The 9488-nt window shown below is 38.6% G+C and overlaps 1 pseudogene; it reads left to right on the forward strand.

Annotated features, from left to right (window-relative positions):
- The first annotated feature begins 1268 nt into the window (after positions 1-1268).
- On the forward strand, positions 1269-1950 carry LOC101986387 (annotated as a pseudogene).
- Positions 1951-9488: the final 7538 nt, after the last annotated feature.

The following is a 9488-nucleotide window of genomic DNA, read 5'->3' on the forward strand; positions in this document are numbered from 1 at the left end:
AGAGAGAGAGAGAATATCAGGTTATCAGGTTGCTGGATCAATCCTGGTGTGCCAGTATACCGGGACTGGATTGGCTCCAGGGACAGGATTGCTTCCTGGCTTCTGCTCCCTTAGACCTTGCTTTCTCAGGCCCACTTTTGAAAAATACAAACTTTTAATCTGGAATTAATGCCAGAAGACACACACCTTTAATCCAGATCTCAAGGCATTAAGACACACCCTACAATGTGCCAAACCCTCTGTTGTTAGCATAAAAGGAGAGGCAAGGAGGCAGCTGCTGTCCTTTGCTGCTTGCCCTTGCCTTGCAGCAAGTCCTTTCCTTCCCTGGAGGTAGAGAATCATCTTTGGAATTCAAACATAGACTGACAAATAGCGAACATGTCAGACATCCGGGACTGAGTAAGTACAGGGTTCTTGCACTTTTCCGTCACAGGTAGCCTTTGTGGGATTAGTAGGACTGCAGCCCTAAGACATTCTAATCATTCACTCTCCTTCATACAGAGAGGTCCATTCTATGTGTCCTGTTCCTTTAGAGAATCATAGTACACTTTTCAATATAAGAGTGTATAAATTGTTCCAAATTGTCAAAAGTAGTGTGTAATTGTCGTACTTAATATTTAATCTAGAAAAGATGGAGTGATATAAGAAAGAATCCCTAGTACTCTAGACTGTCTTCTTTGAATCACAAAGGGCCATATATATATAGAAATTCAGAAAGACCATAGTTTCTAACCTTATAGAAAAGGTAACAGATAGGAAAACGGAAACTAAAAATCTAAAATAAATCTGTAATTTTGACCCCCAGATTGAAGAAGGAAACAATCCTGTTCTTCTTTGGCTCCAGGTAAACCTTCACACTCCCAGCAGCAGACATGTCAGGAGACCTGGCAGCTGAGAGCAGAGGCTACACACAGATCACAGTCAAGAAATTCTCCTACAGATGGACAATCAGCAACTTCTCTTTCTGCTTGGAAGGAAACTTGGGCAATGTCATTACAAGCCCCTCTTTCTCACCAGGAGCCAATGACAAACAGAAATGGCTTATGTAACTATACCCAAATGGGATGGATGAGGAAAGCAGAGGTTACCTGTCAGTTTTCTAAGGTTTGCATAGCTTTCCAAAGAGCCCAGTGTGGGGAAAGGTCCAGTTTGGGTTGAAAAATGCCAAAGGAGAGTAATCCCAAATCCTGAACAGTCAAAGAGTCATCGGGTTCAACCCACACTAAGGCTGGTGCATTACAAAATTAATTCATCAAGATTAACTTTTTTCCACTCCACGTTTACTTCTCCCAGAAGAGAGACTCACACTCAGCTGTGAGATGAGCGTGGTTCAGGACTGCATCAGCATCTCTGAACAGAACATGCAGCCAGGGATTGACATTCAAAGGTGCAAACTGGTAATGAGTTAGGAGAGCTGTGAGAAAATTCCCACTTCACAGACTGCTGCCTGGTGGTAGTTGGCCAGGAATTGCAGGCTCACAAGGCCATCTTAGCTGCTCGCTCTCCAGTTTTCAGAGCCATGTTTGAACATGACACGGAGGAGAGCAGAAAGAATCGCATTGAGATTCATGACCTGAAACCTGAAGTCTTCAAGGCAATGATGGACTTCATTTACACCGGAAAGGAACCAGTCCTCCACAGCATGGCAGATGCTGTGCTGGCAGCTGCTGACAAGTATGGCCTGGAGCGTTTGAAGCTTATGTGCGAGAGTTCCCTCTGCAAGACCTCTCTGTGCAGAATGCTGCCCATACTCTCTTCCTGGCTGACCTCCACAGCTCAGTGCAGTTGAAATCTCGGGCAATGGATTTCATTACATCTCATGCTTCCACGGTTTTTGAGACCTCGAGCTGGAAGTCAGTGGTCGAGTAATAGCCCTACTTAGTTTCTAAAGTATGTGTCTCCCTGGTTTCTGGACATGGTCTTTTCCTGGAGCCCCCCTCAAATGCCTGAAGCAATCTTAGGACCCTGTGGGATGTGACCTACATTATTCTTCCAGAAGAAAATGTCATTATTGTTACTAATGACACCTGTTTAGATTGTGGGCTCTGAGGTACATTTACAGTTAATTTGTGGAAACACAGCTGATAGGACTGGCTTCAACACCTCTGTAAATGAGTGAAGGTCAGGTAGGGGGAGGAGCGGCACTGTACTCTGGTATACTCTATGTAACTTCTACCCTGTTTTCAGACTGCTTTGATTTTTGTCCAATCAGATGGAAAATGTGATTCAAGGTTTTGCTCTTCCCAAGCTTATCCCAGTAAGGTTTCTTTGCATAAAACTCTCTGCATTGGATGAGCAGACCATATGATCAAGGGCTCAGAACAAAGGAAAGAATAAATATGAATGTTTATTTACAAAAGAAGGGCAAGAAAAAGAAGACATTTTTCCTCCAAACTAAGCATGTGAAAGCTGGAGAGATAATGACTCAGTTGACAAAAGCAATAATTATTTCTGCAGGACCCTTGATCACTTCCCAGCACACATGGGTAGCTTTACAACCATATATAACTGGGGCTACAGAAGATCTGAGTTCCTATTCCATGGGCAGAGCCATCTCTGTAGACAAAACCTTACCCAAATAAAATATAAAATGAGCAAAATATTAATATCAGTTTGTGGGTTCTAGTAGTGTTCCTGTTTGGTGAAGCCCATTTTACTCCCTTCAACTCTGCTGAGCTGGGGAGGTTTGGTCCAGTCCTCACTGCCACAGAGGAAGATACGCCCTCAGTTCTCTTTCTTGGCACTGACATTGGCAGAGTGGATAACGGCCCATCATGCTCTTGTGAAAAGTGAGGCATGGAGGCCTAAGGGGAAAAAGGCAACTGCACCTGGTAGTGTGTTGATTGACTCCTCTTTGAAAAATGACATTTTTTTGTTCTGAAAAAGGAGAAGGGGATTGATTCATTAAGAATTCAAACTTTTTCTTCCCAACCAGTGGTTCTGTCATTAGATATTGAGAATATGATTCTTTATTCTCCTCTAATTTCTCTCACCTTCTATAGTGGTATATTATTTGTATTTTAATAAATAAAGTTTGCCAGAATATCAGAGGGCAAAGCAGTTTTACTATTCTGGTATATAGGCCAGGGACTGGTGGTACACATCTTTAATCCTAGGACTCAGGAGACAGAGCCAGACAGATCTCTGTGAGTTCAAAGTCATCCTGGGCTACTTGACATTGAATCTATCTTAAAAAAGAAACAAAGCTCAAACAAAGGTGATCCCCTTTAATTCCAGCACTAGGGCAGTTGAAGCAGCAGTTATATGGCTGCGTGGAGAAAGGTATATAAAGGAAAAGAGAGGAACTCATTGGACTGTGGAGTGTGGAGTCTTCAGCATTCATGGAGACAGGATCTCACCAATTTTTATTCTGAGGTAGAGGTAAGATACAGTGGCTGACTGATTTTCTTTTCTGTTATTCAGGTTGAACCACAATATCTGTCTCTGTGTTTTCATTAATTGTGCTAATTCCTCCTTCTGTGCAATTGTCAGAAATTCATACTCTCTTAGAAACAGGGTCAATGCCTGGGTATTCCTCTCTCCCACTCCTTTGTCTGACTCTCCTTGTTTTTCTTCTACAACTCTTTCCAGAATAGTGTGTAGTAGTACATTTACAGTTTAATCCCAGCCAAGCTCCCTGTTGATTTAGGCCTCAAGTTGAAAACAACGTGTTCATGTTTATGTTGGTAGCCATGTTAGTGTCAAATCACACCCTTTTGTCAAAAGGAATTGCTTTTGTAGAACTCAAAATAAATCTAAAGCCTTTCTGACAAATGGAGGCCAATTTTGAGGGCTCTCAGCAGCAGTGCCCCCACTGGGCTTCAAGGAATTAACAACTACACATGCACGTACTAATACCAAATTGTTTTGAACCTTCCATCATCTTTCTAATTCCTTGTAAATGTTCTCCAAATAGAACTCATTCATTGAATAGGCACAAGATAACCCTTAGGTGTTGAGTCAGTTCCTGATGTTTTGATTCTGTCCCTGGGAAAGGGGCAAAGTGACCCTCAGATCTAACCTGATCTAACAACCACTCTCCAGCCAATTATTGGTAATAGCCCTTTGAATAAGCTGATCATAATAGTTATAAAACAACCCCCTGAAACCATCTTTCTTTTGTGGCTTTTTGCTCTAAAATTATCCTGTACCAGCTATTTGGGGTCTTTCTTGCTTCTCAAATGCTGAAAGACCCTGTCATGACAGAATTAATAAAGTCCTCATGCTTTTACATCAACTGTGGTGTGAGAGATGGTCTCGGGGCAACTCTTTCTTTCTGGCAGTTGGACTGCAGGGTCCAAAACGTTCACATTTCAAACATAGTCAAGCCATTCCCAGTCATTGTGGAGAACATGTCTCACCAGGAAAATTTAAAAAATCCCATGCCTACTGTAAAAAACCATAGTGTTCTAAAAGATGGAATAGGAAACATATATTATCTCAGACTTCTATATATAATCAAAGAACAAAGTTGAGAGTTCATGTAAATAGCATTTTAATTGAGGGATTGTTAGACATGGGTGCGCACATGAGTATTATTACTCCAGAATCATGCCATTCAGATTGGCCTCTTCAAGAGTAAGATGCTCAATCTCTAAGAATTGAAACCCTATCTAAAGTGAAACAAAGCACTGTGTGGGATACAAAGGAAGGCTGAGTCCGTATGTAGTAATGTTGAAGTGAATTTATGGGGTCAAGATCCATTGCAGCAATAGGATACCAAGGTTTCCATCCTTGCAGTGTCCAAAAGTCATGTTTTGGGGATAGATATTATAAACAAAAGTCACCAGCCATTCAGGGTATACAAGAGCACAAAGCAAGTAGCAAACCTCCAGAGGTACAAAGAACCCTGTCTTTAAAATGCATTACTGAGAAACCAATATGGGTTAAGCAATGACCTTTAACAGAAGATAAACTGCAGGCATTAGAACAGCTAGTATAGAAGCAACTAGATACTCACCATAATGAATAATTACCCAGCCCTTGCAATACTCCTATATTTTTTGCTAAAAAGAAATCTGGAAATGAAGAAAGGTGACAGATATAAGAGCTTTTAGGAAGGTAATTCAACTTCTGAGCCCTCTACAATCTGGAATTCCTCTGCCTTCTGTATTACTAAAAGGATGGTCCCTTGTATTTATTTATTTAAAGGATCATTTCTACACTATATCTTTACAAGAAAAGGATAGAGGAAAATTTGCCTTCACAGTGCCTATTTATAATAATTATCAGCCTAGTAGGAGATACAAGTGGACCATCCTTCCAAAGGGAATGCTCAACAACCCCACCCTGTGAAAATTCTTTTTAAGTCAACCATTAGAAATAATACACAAGCAATTTCCTAAGTCTATACTTTATCATTACATGGTTTGCATTTTGCTATCTGATTCAAACATAGATATTTTAGAAAGATTGTTTAAAGAAGAAAGTATTTCCTAAATGGGTATTAAAATTACTCCTGAAAAATACAAAAAGGAGATACTGTCAATTACCTAGGTTACAAAATAGAGTTACAGAAAACTAGAAGACAAAAGGTACAAATTAGGAAATTGTGGGTCTTAATGACTATAAAAGATTGTTAGGGGACATTTCCAGTCTATGACCAGCTGTTGGGCTAATACATGACCTAATAATTCATTTCACCAAAACCTTAGAGGGTGACAAAGACTTAAATAATCCCAGGGAATTAATAACTAGAGAAGAAAAAGTATTAACAGTCATTGAAAGAAAATACAGAAGGCACATCTGGATAGGATGAATCAGAATCTTAGTTGTATGCTAGTCATATTGCCTTCCAGAATTTCCCCTATAGGAATTTTAATGCTGAGGGAAGATATTATCTTAGGATTGATCTTTTTACCAAATAAATCAAGTAAAAAATAAACCTTATGTAAAATGTCTCTAAAATAATTATGAAAGGAAATTGAGACCTCTTTAACTCACAGATATAGACCCAGTAGATATTATAGTGCCTTTTACTGATGAAAATAAAGAATATGGGAAGACAATGAACCATGACACTGAGCTTGTGCTATATTTTTTGAGAAATTAAGATAAATTATCCCAAAATTGATAGAATTTACCTTATAAAGAGAACTACTTGGATTCTTCCCTGAATTGTATGTGACACACCAATAACTGAAGCCTGTGCATTTTATAGTGATGCAAATTAATCAGGAAAAGCGGGTTACAAATCCACAGATTCAAGTAATGTGAAACAAGGCCCTCATAATTCTGTTCAAAGGCAGAATTATATGTTATTCTCATGGTACAAAGGGATTTTAAAGAACCTTTCGATATAGTTATTGAATCAAGCCACCACCACCTGGCCTTGATTTGCAATATGCAAAAAAGACTTGTCTTGCATACTTAAAATGCTGAATTTATACCAGATGATTCAGAATTGACTTTGTTATTTATATAGTTTCAAGGTATAATAAAGCATAGTCTTTGTTCCATATATTTAACACACTTCTGATCCCATGTACGTCTGCCAGGTCCTCTAGCACAATGTAATGTAGAAATTGATGGATTAGTGATCGGAAGTGTACTGAAAGCCTCAGAATTTCATAAGAAACATCATGTCAATAGCAAAGGTTTAAAGAAAGAGTTTTCTATTAAATAACAACAAAGCAATGTCCTACATGCTCCTTTTTATAACCAAATACCATTATCTGAAGGGAGTAACCCAAAGGATACTCAAAGGAATGAAATCTGGCTGATGGATGTGTTCCACTTTACAGAACTTGCAAAATTAAAATATGTAACCACACCATTGACACTTATTCAAGTTTTCAATGGGCAACTGCCTTGAGCTCAAAAAAGGCTGATTCAGTAATAATGCATGGCCATTATTGGTATACCTGTACAAATAGTGACATATGTGTCTAATAAAATGATACAGTTTTTTGCTTATTATAATATAAAGTATATTACAGGTATATCAAACATTCCTACACATCAGGCAGTTATAGAAACATCAATTGGACTATAAAGGATATGCTAAACAAACAGAAAGTGATTGTAACTACCCCAGAAATAGATCTCATAATGCATTATTAACCTTGAATTTTCTTCTTTCTTCTTTTTCCTATTCCCTCCACAACCCTCCCACCCCACCCCCAACTAATCTTCAGAGAGGGTAAGGTACATTGTCTTTTGGAAGGTCAAAGGCACTCCGTACTATATCTAGGCTGAGCAAGGTATGCATCCAAAGAGAATAGGATTCCAAAAAGCTAGTACATGCATTAGGGATAAAGCCTGGTGCCTCTGCCATGCAACTGTCAACCACATTCAAAGGAACTAGTTTGGTCCTCTGCTTGTTCCTTCCCAGTCTGGCTGGTGTTTTTAAGCTCCCATTAGGTCAGGCAAACTGTTTAGGGGGGTGAGCCCATCATGGTCTTGACCTCTTGCTCATATTTTAATTTCTTCCACTCTTCAACTGGACTTTGAGAACCCAGTCCAGTGTTCTGATATGGGTCTCTGTCTCTGCCTCCATTGTTTACTGGATGAAGGCTCTATGATGATATTTAAGATAATCACCAGTCTGACTATAAGGCAAGTCAAGATGGTCCCCCTTTTTCTATTGCCCAGGTTCCTAGGTGGGCTCAACCTTTTGGATTCCTGAGAATTTCTCTAGAGTCAGGTTTCTGCTAACCCTATAATGACTCCCTCAATCAAGATATTTCTCTCATCTCTGTCCTTCTTCCATCTCAACCAACCCATTCCCTCAAATTCTCCTCTCACCTCCCCTTCTCCTCTCCTCTTCTCCTTCTACCCTCTCCTCCCCCTCATCCCAATGCTCCAAACCCTGCCAGCCAATCTTGTCCTTTTCCAATTTCATGAATGGAAACTATCCCCAGAAAATGATCGCATAATTCTTCATTAACCTTGAATTCTCTTAACACCAATGGGAAAGGAACAACAGCATCAGAGAGACATTGGATAATAGAAAAAAACTTCTGAATTAAACCAGCCAGTGTATTTCAAGGATGTGTTGACCTCACAAAATGAGGAGATGTGCAAGGTTGGGGAAAAAGTTTTGCTCTTGTTTCTACAGGAGGAGAAATGCCATGGATACCATCAAAACTAATAAAGATTCAGTTTGAAAAAGGAAAACCTCTTGAGAAAGAGAAATGGCAGCTCATCCATAGAGGTGACAATCACACAGGTAGTAAGAAAACCTCATAAATGGTTTTCTTCTTGTCTTTGCAGGAAAATACTCATCTTCAAAGAGTCCAGAGTCATTGAGCATCTAGGTGCCTAAATGTGAAAAGATAACTATACAGAAAGGATCAACAAGCAAAGAGAAATCTGACTTATGATTCTGTATCATCTACATGGTAAAATTTGATTGTCTGACATGTATAAATCCCTAATCAAAAATCACAGCTGGCTCTAGATTTGGACTTTGGCTATCCTTTTCTAAATCCAATCTTGTTGTTAAAAGATAAATTCAGAATATCTGTCTCATGTCAGGTGTTATCTGGTAAGGGACAGAAAAAAGATAGGCTTTAAGGAAATATTTTAGTTTTCTTCACACCTATTTTGTCTTTATCATATCGTTCATTGAATATATGTCTATATGAATAATGTTTAAGTTTTCAATAATGAACAGTAGATCTTCCTGCAGCAATCTTTGAAGCATCCAGGAAGAAGAAGGGGTCCCACAACACTGACTCCAACTGACTGATATGATGTCATGGTGCTGATAGCACTACTATGAGACCAGTTTTTGGTACCAGCTGTGGAAATGATGTATCTTCTTATAATGTTCTGGGCAGAACTCCAAATAAGAATCAGAAAAATCCTATTGACTACTAAGAGACCATTTGTAATTATATGAAACAGCAATCTTGAGACTTAACCATCATTTTACTTATACAGGATCTCATAGAAAGAATATATCCCCCATGACAGCTGGAAGCAATTCTAGAAGATGATGCCCCTCTCCAGAGAAAGTTTGTCCTCGTGGTTATGGACACTATTTAGGGATTGATGGAGGTTGGGTGGAAATTATGTAGTCATAGAGATCTCAAAAAAAGGGAAAATTGAATGGGATAATAGGTAGATGAGTGTGAACTTACACTAACAGTAATAATAGCAAATAATACAATGTATACCTGTGAGTTATTATTTTGGACAATTTACATTGGTATAGACAATTGTATATTGATGCAAGTTCAAATTACATTTGTTATATTGAATATGCTTCTATTTCTGTTTATAATATTTGTACACCTATGCAAAGTTATTTTGTCAGACTGTATGCATCTATGTTTCTACCTCTGTTTAAGACATTTAATATATTGATAAAATTTTAGAGATATATTTGTCATATTGAATTATGTATTTCTACATCTGATCAAGATATTTATACATTGTTTACATTTGAGGTCATTGTCCTCCTTTACTGCACAGTTATTAAATGTTGCTTAATATTCTGATATGAAGCCTTAATCTTTAAGTTATATAGGTATTAAGTATTT

This window comes from Microtus ochrogaster, chromosome 21, assembly GCF_000317375.1.
Source record: "Microtus ochrogaster isolate Prairie Vole_2 chromosome 21, MicOch1.0, whole genome shotgun sequence".
NCBI classification, from domain to species: Eukaryota; Metazoa; Chordata; class Mammalia; order Rodentia; family Cricetidae; genus Microtus; species Microtus ochrogaster.